At 37.6% G+C, this 14,709-nt stretch overlaps 1 protein-coding gene across 6 annotated transcripts in view; it reads right to left on the bottom strand.

Annotated features, from left to right (window-relative positions):
• The window catches only part of BANP (BTG3 associated nuclear protein), a 152,549-nt gene that overhangs the window by 85,271 nt on the left and 52,569 nt on the right, over positions 1-14,709 (bottom strand). The window lies entirely within an intron of this gene.

Below are 14,709 nucleotides of genomic sequence, written 5' to 3' on the forward strand. Positions count from 1 at the left end.
AGAAACAGAGGGAGCAAAAAGACTATTTTTCAGGTATGACAAGAAATACTTGTTTCGACATCTGGACAAGTGGCTTTACAACTGGGAAGGAAACATGTGCACTGTCAGCTGTTTCAAGGTCCTCCTCATATTGCTACATACGTTTACCATTTCACTGTAAGCTTCAGTGTGGTTTATATTTTGCTTAAAGCACTAGCAGTTGACTGTAAGTTAAGAGAAATTTATAATCCTTATGGCTGCAGAAAAAACACTTAACGTAAACTCGAAGATTCAAAACCCGTGAATTAAAACAACTATCTCAACATTTAACATTCTCTAAATGTCAGTACTTCTAAACTTTCCAGATTGAGATACGCAATACTGCAGTTCAAAAAACAATCCAAGGCTGTAATATATGCTTTTACTCAACATGACTATGCTTGAAGGATTCTTTTTGGTATCAGTTCCTTTCTGTACCCTGCAAAGTAAAATAATCTTTTTGACTTACTGGGTTTTCAGTCTTACTCTCAAATAGGGTCCTGATCCTGTGAAGTACTTGCTTAAGCTGTTGTATTGTCCTACAAACAAGATACGGTCTGTTCCTTTAAGACAAATCATTTGAAGCCTACAACTGCAAAATTCCAGCTTTGCACAGGCTAAGAGCTTTGTACTTTGTCACAAATGAGCCTGGAGTCCACAGAACCTGAAATTTGCAGGTTACGGATCTAACATAGGCAAATGGAGTCCTGTATCTACTAAGTCATCATCATTTTTTAAACACATTTAAGTTCCAATCTGTTCAAAAAGCTATTTGAAATTAAGTAGAGAACATACAGGAGGAAAACACTGGCATCAAAAAGCTAATTCAAAAGTGCTTTAAAGGCCCCAAGATTTTTCTACTGGCAAGTGACGGCAAGCACGTTAGAGACGGCTTTACAACCCCTACATTGTGTGTCCAAAAAGGGGGTGGAAGTCGGAAAGGAGGAAAATCTACTGAAATTATCATCTGCTGCTGTGCAACAGTTTCCTTTCCATAGGTGTCAGCAAATGGAAAGCACATTCTGTATTGTAAATACTGAGACCACATTTCTCAGTGTAATCTATTACTAATATGCACTACACAGAGAAATGGGTTTATAAATGTTTGCAGTAATGTCCAATGAAAATAGTTGTGCTTTAACTCTTGACACGACTTCAGCTGTCAGTACGTACAAAAGTACTTGTGTAGTCCTACATAAAACAGTCATATGCTCTGCGGTTATTTCGAAAAAATGTCCATATTTCATTCATAAATACATTTTAATGACTTTCACATTGTATGGTGCTCTGTTTAGAGAAGTGACTGAATCAACTGTAGGTCAGAGACAACTCTCACAGAAAAGCAGTCTAGCTAGGAATTTTAACTATTTCAGTGTAATCCATGGCATATTCCAGGTCGTCACTTAATTCAAAGATAAATCAAAAGTGATATAGATATATGGGACAAGATAAGTCTCAGGTGCAGTGAGCTGTTCATACTAGGAGACCCACACCATGTAGGACAAGAGCTTAAGAAAGCTGAGTGCCAGAGCTGTGACATAAAATGTCCCAGAAATTGCTCTATTGAGGGAAGACAGGAAAAGACCTTCTTCCACTTACTGATCACAAAAGCTATAATTTAATCAATATGATAAGGAACAGCCATGAAATACTGGATAGAGACTGCTACCTTAACGGAGAGAGCACGACTACAGAGGAAAGTATGGAAAACAGATAACAAGCTGAACAGGCTAGAGTCAGAGAAGATTTTAGGCTAGGGAGACCTACGACATCAGGCACAGATTTTCAAAGCCAGGCATACTTATTTCTTTTCCCTTATTCGTGAAACTCCTACTTAGCTGTTACGGTGGTCAAAGGTGTAAAACTGGTATAGATGAAAGGCTTGCTGTCTGCACAGATTATTTTTTTTTTACCATAACTGCATACTCAGTCACAGTAAGTGCATGTGCAAATTAGGCATGAAAAATTAGCCCTTAAGTACAAAGATAGTTGATATAAAGGTTAAATGAATTTCAGATGTATAAATCTATCCTGTTGGTATTACAGTCTAAAACGTTATTCTACAAAGAGGTCTTTAGCAACCACATTTCATAACAGTCCACCGATGACTGAAGAAAAATCTAATACCCACGACAATGGAGACTTTTTTAAGTAGATAAGTTCACCGTAACATTAGAAATATGATTTACCTGTAATAAATATATATCCCCAAAACACGTGCAAACAATATTGGAGAACTGAAGCATGCTGACTTTCTGTTCTCTATCCATAAATGACCACATGCATGAGAGGTTTCAGCTGTCTCATTCTGAGTATATCAAATACCAACAAAGTTAGAAAGGCAGCACTAAAGCAAGATACTGCAAATGAGACATTTAACTTGGGAAGTTTATATTAGAAAAGGCAGAAATACTTCACTGAGAAGGGATTTTACTTTTTTGGAACATTTGCTAGTCAAAAGCAGCATGAAGTATTGTAAGTTGTAAGCAGCAGAGTTATCTATGAGCCACATAACCCTGCAAAAAACACATAAAAAATACGTTCAGCAATGTAATTCAGCACTTTGGCAAAAAGACAACCATATTTTGGAAGACAGATGCACTTATAGAAGAAGAGTGAAATAAAGGATTTAGATCATCTAAGGATGGCTGACTGTTTTTAGCGATCTTTCATTTAGGACAATGGGTTGTCGGTAACATTCAAAACAAAGGATGTGCTTGTTTTTAAACACTTATGGTCCAAGTTTGCTTTCTTTGGGAACCTCACTTCCTAAACAAAGCTTTCTATGAAAACACACCAGAGACTTAAAATACTTCAGTTATTTAGTAAATTGCAAGAGCTTGAGTGATTTCTATAGACCAGATACATACTAGCGAGAGCTTTAGAGACAAAAACGTCTGCACAAAGAATTCACAGACACAGGCTATTCTGAAATGCACAAAGAGGAAATCACTTCGGTTTGCAAGCAAGAACCAACATTCAAATCTTATCAAGCAAAAGCTTAAGAGAAAGGCATGTGTGCACCAGGAAAATTAAAGGTCAGCTTTAGAAGCCAACAGGTGCATCATACTAAGTTTTGCCTTCCACATCCTAGATCAGAAACAGGGAGCAGTTTTGCCAAAGTTGCTATAAAACTAAAAAGACAACTGACCCAAGTTGTAGAATGCTTCCTGTGCACCACAAAATAAATCTTTCTGTGGTTCAAAAGGAAAAAAAAAAAGCTTGGGAATGCAGTGAAGATTATCCGGTTCTGACACAAAGATCATCAGCAATGATGTCTGAAATACTATATACTGCCAAACTTCTGGGGCAGCTAATGTACAAAGCTGGGGGAGAAAGGGTTCAGGTTTTTGAAAACAGGACTAATTAGGAGGAAAAAAAAAGGAAACCCCATGAAAACAGTGTTCCTGAGAAAGTAATCCTCTCCTTTTTAAAGGTCAGAAGTCAGTCAGCAGACAAAACAATCCACATAAAAACATTAAATTGTAAAGAAATTTAATTAAGAACAAATTGAGGAGGAAGAGAAGACATTTGTAATATCAAAACCAGACACGAAATACTCCATCTTGATACTGCATTCAAAATCAGCCTCCTAAAAACCAAACTTCATGTCAATAGCTTTCATTTGGATATTGCTAGGTCATGCTGCTTCCCATTCTCCATGAATACCACCCTGCTTCAGAAGATTAAAAGGTAAATCATTATTTTCAAGGCCTTGGCAGAGTTCCCTCTGCTGCCCTTTATACTGAGATGGCACAGACTTTCCCTCTGTTACTGTTACATTTTGAAAGATTAGGGAAAGTATTACCACTAGAGAGAATTTAACAGCCACATGCCTAAAATAAAGACATATTTACATTGTATGTGTAATCCAAACAGATTTGGTTAACTGTTCCTTCCATTTCCAAATTCAACATAATTTTTAAAATCTAGACGAAAAAGCAACAGGATGTCATATTAAAAATTCAAATCATTAAACTGATGAACAGAATCTCTTTTTTTTTTTTAATTGACAAGAATATGATGGATATTATGAAAAACAAGGGCTTCAGATTCTGCTTGCACAGAATCATGAAGAGGGGCGATTATTTGGGGGTTTGGCTAACAAAACGCATTTTTTCACATAAGGGTCATACATTTGGAGTTCTTTTTATTAAACGAATAGCATATGACAACAAAATCTGCTGTACTAAATATTGGAACAGTGGAGAAAAAATTAAGCACCTCTGAAGTTACTTCTTGCGCCTTCGGGCTTCAATTCTTCAAACGTAATTATGGTCATACATTGACCATATTGAAACAATTTGAAAAAGAGGAATTGTTTACTCATTTAACAGCTGGGGGGGTGGGGTGGGGGTGTGTGTGCATGTGCGATTTCCACAGCTGGGAGGCAGTTTCCCCCTCCAAAACTCAGGCTTGTTTACGGTTGGGCAAAGGGATGCAGGAGGAGAGAGCAACATCATCCTCATTCAGGGAAAACTCATCCCGTTACAATCGGTGGGATGGCAGAACCTTGGCAGCTTCTCCAACATCACATGCTTGTGAACAGTCATGTCACCAGATAATCACTTTCCATAACACTGTTCTCATCCACAGGCTAAACAGCATCCAAAAAGAGACGGGGGGAGCTGTTAAAAACTTGGAGAGAGGGAGGAGGGAAGGAAAATCCAGCTACCAAGCAATTAGTCTGTTTTCCATTTTATTTCTACAGTTCCTTTGTTTAACTATTACATTCATACCTTTCAAACAGCAATAAATTTATAGACTACTAGAGACTAGAGTGTGCACATGTTATAGCACAAACTATGTTCAGGGGGTAGTTATGAACAGCCTTAAATGCAACTGAAATCCTGTTCTACTACCCATACCTAAAGGAGAATTTACTAAACCTGTGTCAGTAACCAGAATATTTGTAATAGTGAAATATAAAAATCAAACACTAAAATATTCACAAAATCTGAACTTTTCCATGAAATTTTCAATTGTCAGCTTTTCAAGAAAAGAGATGCCCTGTTTTCCTAGGTACAGGAGATATGGTTAAGGAGGATTTCTGCAAATAAGATTCCATAGAAAAAGATTATTCTACTGTACTCTTCTAATAAGTTATAATAATATGTAAACCTCAAAATTCCATGCTAATCAAATCCCTTTCTACTTTGTCAGTAGGAACTCAACTCTATACCAGAGATCACAAGGAGTCTTATCTTGGGTACCTTTATGACAAAACACATAACTGCTAATTTTACAACTGCTTTACAACAAATACCTAGAAATTGGTTACCTACAGTAAGAAAGTTAAATCTGTCAGGACAAGAGAGTAAGGAAATGCATAAATATCACTAAAAATATAACTGGAAAAGCCAGGCATGTACAACAAAACACTTCAGATGTGAAAAATGTCAGTGAAGTCAGTGACCTTAAGTGTGAGCATGTGATTAGACAATTTAGGGAATAAGGACTAACTTTAGGGACACCAAAAAATTGTTTCTTCCAGGAGTGTGTTGCTCATATTGCATAATTCTCCTGGCTTCCAGATGCCATCATGATGTGCATCTTATATAAATACACCCATCAGCACATTAAGGAACCAGACTCTAAACATTCTATTTTCATACCTTTTACTGGTATGGTAACTGGATATAGAAATGGATTCCAGATAACTGGAACACAAGTGAGACTGTGGACATAGATTTCTGCAGACTGAACTGACATCAGCCTACCAGCACCCCTTTCCCCCGAATCCCAGCTGTTATAGGTCTCACAATGACCAAGACACCACCTGTCCCTAACCATAACTGCTAGCAGCTCCCTGAGTGCATGAACAGGACAGCTAGAGGTAACACCCTCTCACTCATTGCTTCCCTTTTAGAATTAAAATCTGCGTGTTAGCTACTTCAGGAAAACTAACCACTTAAAAGAATGTTTTCTCATCTCAGCTCCCAAAACAAAGCCAAATTCAAATTAAGTATCTGCCTGGTAGGAATACTTTCCGGGATCAAAAGGGTGCATTTTGATGTACCAGCATCAAAGATCAGAAGAAATGTTAAACTACATTCAGCAACTATTTATAAAATGCTAATTACACTGTTTAGACAATTTGCTGATTACAATCTTATGCAAATAGAACACTACAGCGTTTAGAAGAACTGGCAAGAAAGTTTTCCTCAATAATGTCAAATTACTCTAAAACATCGAAGAAGCATTTCAGAAATGAACTTGTTTTAAATATCTACCAAACACAAAAAGTGTTTGCACATATAGGCTTGTGTCTCAAGTAACAAATTAAAGTGAAAGTGAATTATTCACTGCTTCAGTTGTTACAACTTTCTCTGTCAACCTGAAGCTGCAGATCCGATGACTTGGTCTATGCAGACAGATGGCTGTAACCACATCTATTTTTCACATTTGTCTCAAGCATACCAGGTCAAAGACATACTGCAGGAGACCATTCACCTTTTACAAGAGATTCGTAGAAGTATTTCTGCTTCAAGCAAAATACATGGTGTCCAACACCCAGACAGTTTTTTGCCTTTTTGTTGGGTTAAAAAAAAAACAACAAAAAAAACCCCAAAAAAACCCACACAAAAAAAAACCCCACATACAAAAAAAACCTCACGATGACATTGTAAGAACACAGTACAACCCAAAAGGCATGAGGTTTCTCTGTTCTTGCTCTCTGTAAACCATAGACAGAATGTCTTGCATTTTAGAAGCTTTAGATCTTTAAACCAAACATTACATGAGCAAAATAAGCACCTTCTTGACGCTCATATGCAGATCTGGCTCAGATTTCATTATTTCATTCTGGCAATGTGCTGTTCTCAAAAGAAATAATAACTAGTATTCCATTATCAGAATACTTAACATGTAATTTTGTTTTATTAGAAGTTAATTTGTCCAGATATTTCATTAATATTTCCTAATATTTATTTAGAATATTTGCCTGAATATTTCATTTTTAACAAATCACGGAGCCAGAGGAAACATGAAGTTACACATTATTTTAAATGTCCTTGTTCTACAAGTTAAAAGGACACATGAAGGTCTACAGGACCCTACCAGAAGTTGTTTGTTTTTAAAAAAAAAGTAATTAGCGTCTAGAATCTCCAAATTCCACCAACGTATCCTCTTCTAAAACAGAAGAGCTCCTACATTCAGACACATCTTATCACATTTCTGGAAAACCAGCCCGTCTATTTTTATCTATTTTACCAAGAGCAGAACCTGGTTTATTTTGACTCCTCAAGAGACAGCCATAAGCACGCAAATAATGCCATCTAGTGGAACGTCAGATTTACCAGTCTGGCAAGAAACACCCGCATTTTTATCCGTGCATGTGTATGTTTGCTCAATCTCCGACTCCCTCGCAGCACACGCCAAGTGCTACAAAAGGTTAGCAGAACTGCAGAACCAGAGATATGCTGTGAAATGAAAGCGAGCAAATCACTCACTACAGAACTAGAGTATTTCTGACGTTCCTGGTTGCACACTTTGATTGAGGTGAGCTCCATATGGGTTTACAGCAACAGCCGTAAGGCGTTCCCGTAAGGATCTTTTGATCACATTTCTCCGATGGTGACAGAATATCAACAGCTGCATAAATGTAACTGTTTAATAACCAAATTATCAAAAAAATGAAGTGTCTAACTCATTAAATGAATCCATCAACTCCACAAGAAAATAATTCTAGAACAAATCAGAGGCTTTGTAATCTGAAAATAGAAAACTCTTCATGTCAACCAGTGCAGACTTGCTACAGTTCACAGGTTACGTGAGAGGTACTCCACTACAATGATACCGGACAAATGACATTTGCTTCTATCTTTCCCCCCATTTTCAAAACACATAGCTTGCTCTAAAAAACATCTTGCAAAAATCCAAAGACAGAGCAAATAAAACAAGATACCTTGAAAAAAGATGTATGTTCCATTTCCTCCCAAAATGTATACATTCATGCAACATTTAGATCTCAGTAAGAAAGCAAAATTGCATACTTCATATACTATAGCTGTACAGATAAAAATTGCAGTGGCAGCATTCCATACAGACTGCACAAGCATTTTTATCTGAAATGGCTTTTCATGAAGATTAGGACCTAAAGACTCCGACGATCATTTCACTTACCCAGCCACTAACAATCTCCTTCCAAATAAAACACCTAATGTGCTCATGATAACTATTACCTTCTTTTTGCATAATAAAAATGCACTTACAGGACATTGTGCTTTTAAGTCTTCAGTTAAATTTACCTTTTAGTTTTGCACATTCAAAATGTGAGAGCATTCATTTACGATCACAGTCAGCAAGCAAAGATCTCACTATTTCTTTTACTCGCTGGGAGAAATAATCCCACAAGGCTTATCAGACATCATTCTGTTTTGGAATGGAACATACCTAAGTATATGATGTGTTTATTGCCAAAGGATCAACTTACTGTTTGAAATCACAGTCTGATGCTCAAAACAAATGGAATCACCTAAATTGAAGCAATAACTTTGATCGAAATAAATACTTCTGATTTTAAGGAGCCGCTGCCAGTAACCACACATCAGGCCATTTTTGATAGCCACAGTTTTACAGAGAGGTTGATTAAACAGCTGTTTGTCTTTCAGAGAGCAGCACAACGTGATCTGACAGAACCAGCAGCAGAACCGATGGAAAAAGGAGGGTTGTTGCTTTAACCACCCCCTTCCCGAGACATCGCGTTACATAAGCCCTCGCCGCAGTGCCTCGGGAGCCCATCTGGATGGCAAACACCACCACACGTGCCGCCAAGAAAAACTCACTTATGAATCAACAACGAAACTTTCTCCCCTTCCGAAGGAGCTTGTGGGTTTGGAAAAGACTGGCACGACAGAAACCTGAACGCTGCGGGAATTTATTTACATTTTACTTGCAGTCAGCTTGAGGCATCTCCTCACTTCACTTCTTAACCCTTGTGAAATGGAGAAAAGAAAGTTCAAAGCCAGGAAAGGAAAAACTATGCAACTTTCTGGAATTCCGTTCATGAGATTTTGTAAAATCACAGCTCTCCTTGCATGCAGCAATGCATTTTCCAGATGAACGTACATTATTTTTGCGCTGATCAATCTGTGTTTGGTGGCTGAGCTGCTTTTCCTCTCAAAATGTCAGGGATCAAATACTTTCTTAGACTCTTCGTGTCTTCTAAAACCACACTGCAGAAGTTCAATTTTGTCATTTATAGGCCTTCGATAGCAAAGAAAATATTTCTTGTCCGGAGTCCACTGAAAGTTCATTAGAAGATTTTATTTATGCAGGAATTGAGCCCAAGTGACACCCGGTAACCACCAGCCTCCTCTGTAGATAGTGAGAGGAAAGCATGCTCTGCATCCTTCTGAGTTAGATCCTAAAGGGACGCCATCACTGTACACTGGAGTAACTACCCTGCCAACAGTCGTAACACTGGAGAAGTTTCACGCGTGGAAGAATCAGCCCAAAGCAAACAGCGATTAGTTCAACTGTGGTACAAAGAGTCCTCCATTTCACTTGTCACTTCATAGCTCATATGGATCTACAGTATTGATAAAGATGATCCTTGGACATCACACTCAACGCATCAATTATAAACGGTCCAATACTGCTTGCTGACATCAGGGCTGGGGGCTTGTTAATACATGAATATGTAAAGAATCCTGAAACCTACACAAGACTCCCTTGATTTTCACTAGAAAGAAACAGCACTTGCTCAACTAAATTATTGTATTTGTAGCAGTAGCTTTCCCAATGAGCGCATCTTTCTTACAGATTACACATCTTGCCCCTTTTTTCATTTTACAGTCCAGAAGCAACATTTGAAGTCATTGGGAAAACTGCTTTCATGCTCACAGACTTATCTGAATGTTTTCAGCTGCCTCAAGAAGCGAGGACCAGCACACTTCAGCATGTATTTTAAATAAGTCCAGCCAAAGCAGAAAAGTATTGACAGGATGGAACAACTGTGCATCAGCTGGAATGAGATGGTCCAAGTGACCTAATGCATTAGTTTTCTTCTTTCTGTAGAGCCTATGAACTCACAAATGCTTGACAGCACATCACACACAGTCAAGTTACATGCAATCACAGTTGCAACTGAGAAGCTAAGCAGCTGCTTACGTTCAAGAATGGAAAATTAAATTCACCGCTTGTATCACGCAAAAACAACCAGAGAAGTGTGAGAAGGAGAGAGAAAACAATTTATTTTACTTCCCAAGATTGCTGCCTTTATTTCAGTTTATTAAACAGTAACTGGCCAGGAAAGTAATTGAAATAAACATAAGTGCCCAGGAAAGAAGAAAACAACAGCCAGCATTAAATTACAGTGCTTACATAAAGTCAGTAAGCAAGTGCCAGCATTGATGCCATTTATGAGAACTGCGGTACTGAGATAAACTCAATGGGTTCTCATATTATCTTCTTGCCTAGCCTCAAAAGAGGTTATCGCTTCCCTCCATGTGGCAGCATTTAATTGATTCACAAAGCAGCAGCTATTTGGAACTGAAGCCAGACTTTCACAGCTCTGTGCAAGACAACATGTTTGAAAAAAGCAGCACTGCTGCATCACAAGACCTTTCCCGAGGGTGCTGTACAAAAAAAAAAAAAAAAAAAAATTGCTTTCTGGATATGAGAAAGGCACGAAAGAAATGTGTTCTTTCACTTCTTTCCTTTAAAGATGTGCTGAACTCTCAAGACTTTGCTTCTCACTGTCTTCTTGAGTACGAGATAGTTCAACACCTCTGCAAGCTCTCCCTCCTCTCTTCCCAAGCTCTGCCCCTAACACCAGTCACCATGCTCATGGGCTTCAGAATGAAGCACAACGCAGCTTTTCTGAAATTGTCAGATGGAAGCGGCCCACTTGCTAAGATTCAGAGTAGAAGTTTCGACTAGTGCACCACTCAGGAGAACCTGCTTCCACTCCCCCTCTGCCACAGACATGAGGCTGCAGAATTGGGTAAATTCTTGTCCGCTTATACTCGGCCCTTCAACCTGTAAAATGAAGTTTGTCCTACCTCTGAGCCGTGACCTGGCAGTTGAGAAGAAATGCACTACAGCATCTGGTAATGCCACAGTCTTCAAAGGAAAACGCCGAAGCAAATTTTTACTTCCAAAAAGCTACAGTCCATAGTATTTGTTACTAGAAGAAGAAAATGTTGGCAAGAAGTATTTCCAGGGACCACAAGATTAGCTCATCCACGTGGATACAAACCACGCAACTTCTTGTCAGACTACTATAGCTTGGAAGATTAGTTAATGTCCTATATAATGAGGAAACAGAAGCATGGGTTAAACCGAAACATCAGAGATCCTTAACAAATTACTAGCTGGAGCACTGCAACTAACCCATTCCTCTTCCCTCCAAACCTCAAGAGCATCCAGAACATGACTGATTCTTCAGTTAGCTAGTCTGTCAAGGGGGACGGACTGAAACAACAATTAGCAATGCAGTCACAACAATCTAAATTACATAAAGTCATCAATTTCTAGTGCTGATGAAATATTGAAGAGAGAGGACAAAATGGCAATTGGAAAAAATTCCATTTTTTCTTGAAGATCTCCAACAGTCTCCTGATGAAATCCAAGGTCTAGATGCATGACTACAATTGCTGATAATCAAGACTTGTAGCAACCACTGTTGTATCTAGGTGTAACACTGTTTTAAACCACTCTCTATATACTATACAGTTACTAAGTAGTACTATATTCAGAAACGAGACACGCAAAGCCCAGAATTATAAACAGGAAATGAAAGGAAGACACAGAAAGTGTGTAAAAGTAGTACACAAAGATTAGAAAGGAAAAACGGATATAAAAAGGAAAAAAGTATACTTCATAAAAATACAGCAGTAAGTCTTTTAAAGTGGAAAAATAAAAAAAAAAAACCACAGAAAATACTAAATCCATTCCGTATTTATGGTGTATATCTTCAGTAACTGTTTATATAAAACATGCTATATAATGGCAACAGTCTGCAGTATCTCACAAAACAGATCCACTGGTGAGAAACATCAGAGCTAACAGTTTCTCTGTGAGAAGCAACTTACGACTCTTCCTCCAGTATTTAAAAGCAAGGTAATGTTCAAGAAAGATGGAACAAAAGTGTGGTATACTCATTGTTTATCCCACACGCTTATTAAGATCAAAATCTTCATTAAAAGCAAATGAGAAGCTGAAACAGTAGTGACTTACTGTGATCTGCAGATTTTACATGACTCAAATTAGCAGCTTAAAAACTGGCCCAACCTGCTTTATGTTTGGGTTATGTGCATGAATATATATATACAGACACTGATCTAACAGACTTACGTTACACAATCAGGCAGGAGTCAAATGTGTTTCCTATTAAACAACTGCGGGTGGTCTGCGTCTCAAGCAGTATTGTGTCAATGAGTACAGTGCTTAATTCTGTTTGAGCAGCCCTCTGAAGAGGACATGGCTATATTTCATTCCTCCATCAATGTATATTAACATCTCCATCTAGTACAGTAGAAAAGCAGTCCCATCTTTACTGGAAGCAGTATTACGACACAATAGAAACACCAAGCTTTGATTACAAATTTCTTTCTATTCTACATTTTAAATTGCATCTTAAGAAGTCAAGTTAAGTGCCATTTGAAACAGAATATACATCATTTACCATACAGTTAAAAATCAGACTTTACATAAGGTCTTTTCAGGTCACACTTTTTTCCTATGTTATTTAAATGACAGGGATGCATACTGGATGGAATAAATGTTAACTCGTGAACAGAAATCACAAAAAATTCACTCTATGAAGTAGTCTTGGAAGCAGACGGAAAAATTCAAGAGAATAGTACTAAGCTGGCTCTAACAGTACTCGGTCATCTTGCACCATGGTGCCCTCCCCTCTACAGGTACTGCAGGTTTTGGGGTGGTTTGTTGTTTTTTTAAAAAACAATCATGTCCCTAATATGAGAGTTATTTCAATATGCATAAATAGTTCCCTGAGCAACAGACAACTGTATGTCGCCCAAAGAGGATTTCTGGTGTCCAATTATACAGCTGAACTAAGGGTGCAGGTTCCCCTTAATTAAAAATCAATCAAATTTTAAACTCTTTCCTCCACTCAACCACTCATTCTGCATGTAATTTGTAGGTACTGATCTTGTATCCTTTTGTCATAATTAGGCAAAACTGAGAATTATATTAAAAATGGACTGGTGAGAGCCTGCAAAAAACCTATGTGCAGATGCAAGAGGCTTTCACAGAAATGACACACTAACAAAGTTACACACACAGGAAATAACTAATGTTATTTTGTTTCCACTTAATTATTTTAAAGAATAAGAACTATTGATAGACCCTTCTTTTATGAACTTCAGAAATCCCCTCTCACTTTATTCCAAGACAATATGTAAAAGCATTCTTTGTGTTATCAAGTTTTTTATAAATGCAAAATTCTGAATTTGGAAATCTGTTTTTCTCAAACTTGTTTATGGAGATTGCTATAAAATCCCAAAAGAGCTAAACCTGTATTTTCTGTAACACAAAGAAAATTACAACTGTGGATGTTCTTGTATCCTATTTCACCAGAAAACGTCTACATTTTTAGTAGGGCTGAAGTAATGAGCTACTTAATGACATATAGTATGTTTAAGTCATTTTGGTTTCTTGCCCAAAAACTCTCTTCAATACCACTGCCACCCCACAAGCAAATTTATACCACAAGAGAAAATGTATACTTCCAAAGATAAACTTTCATCTCTCTTGTGGTAAATTTTATGTAGTGTATCAAGAATTTCTAATAAACATAGATCTCTTCATTTTTTATAGTTTTTCCATATTACACAAAATATTCTCTCTATTAAATACAGATTTGGTTGGTGTTTTCTTCTCCTAGAAAAAGCAAGGAATCTCTTTCCACTGACAAACTTGAAGAAAATTGAAACAAAAGGCAAAATAAAATCCTTTATATTGGCTTGAGCTTTTCTAGCTATGATTGGCAAATGCAAGGCTGATGACATTAGATTTTTCATTGAAGTTTAAAGTAATGCATCGAAGTATTACTGCTCAGAGCAGAAGCAAACTACATTGTTAGGACAACAACCTAATTTAGTTCCCATGCTAGCACTGCACTCAGTTTTTGGTAGATTTTATGGAACAATACTTCACCAACAAAAAAACCCCACATGGTCTGTGGACTCGTAAAGCAAAATGGATATGGCATGGCAAGGCTCTTCCCAGTACCTCTGTGACAAACATTAGGGATGAAATCGTGGCACAGCTGAACGCAACAGGAGTTCTGCCACTGAACTGAACATGGCCAGAATGTCATCCTTGAAAGTTATAAGTCATTCGTATGCTCACTCACATCATAGCAAATTCATAAACAGGCTATTGAAATCAAATTTCATTCCAACTTAATCACTCACAGCGGTGACATACGAGGTTATTACATGAAGTCATCATTTCTGAACCAACGTTGTTACTATTAAGTTTGCTGCTTCATCAGGTTTATATGGATTTTCTTCATTTGTTGCCACAGGATTCTTTGTCATTGCCAATACCAAATCTCAATAACCATTAAGATTTAGGTACCCAAAAAGGTAAACTCTGGCCAGATTCACACTGGTGTGTTTTTTTCCAGAAGGCGCAGACAATCCCTGGTTTGTTACAGACTGGTTCCCAAAAGAAAGCAACGCACTAGTCAACACGAAGAAGAAAAACATACGTTTC

This window comes from Falco peregrinus, chromosome 14 (assembly GCF_023634155.1).
Source record: "Falco peregrinus isolate bFalPer1 chromosome 14, bFalPer1.pri, whole genome shotgun sequence".
NCBI lineage: Eukaryota > Metazoa > Chordata > Aves > Falconiformes > Falconidae > Falco > Falco peregrinus.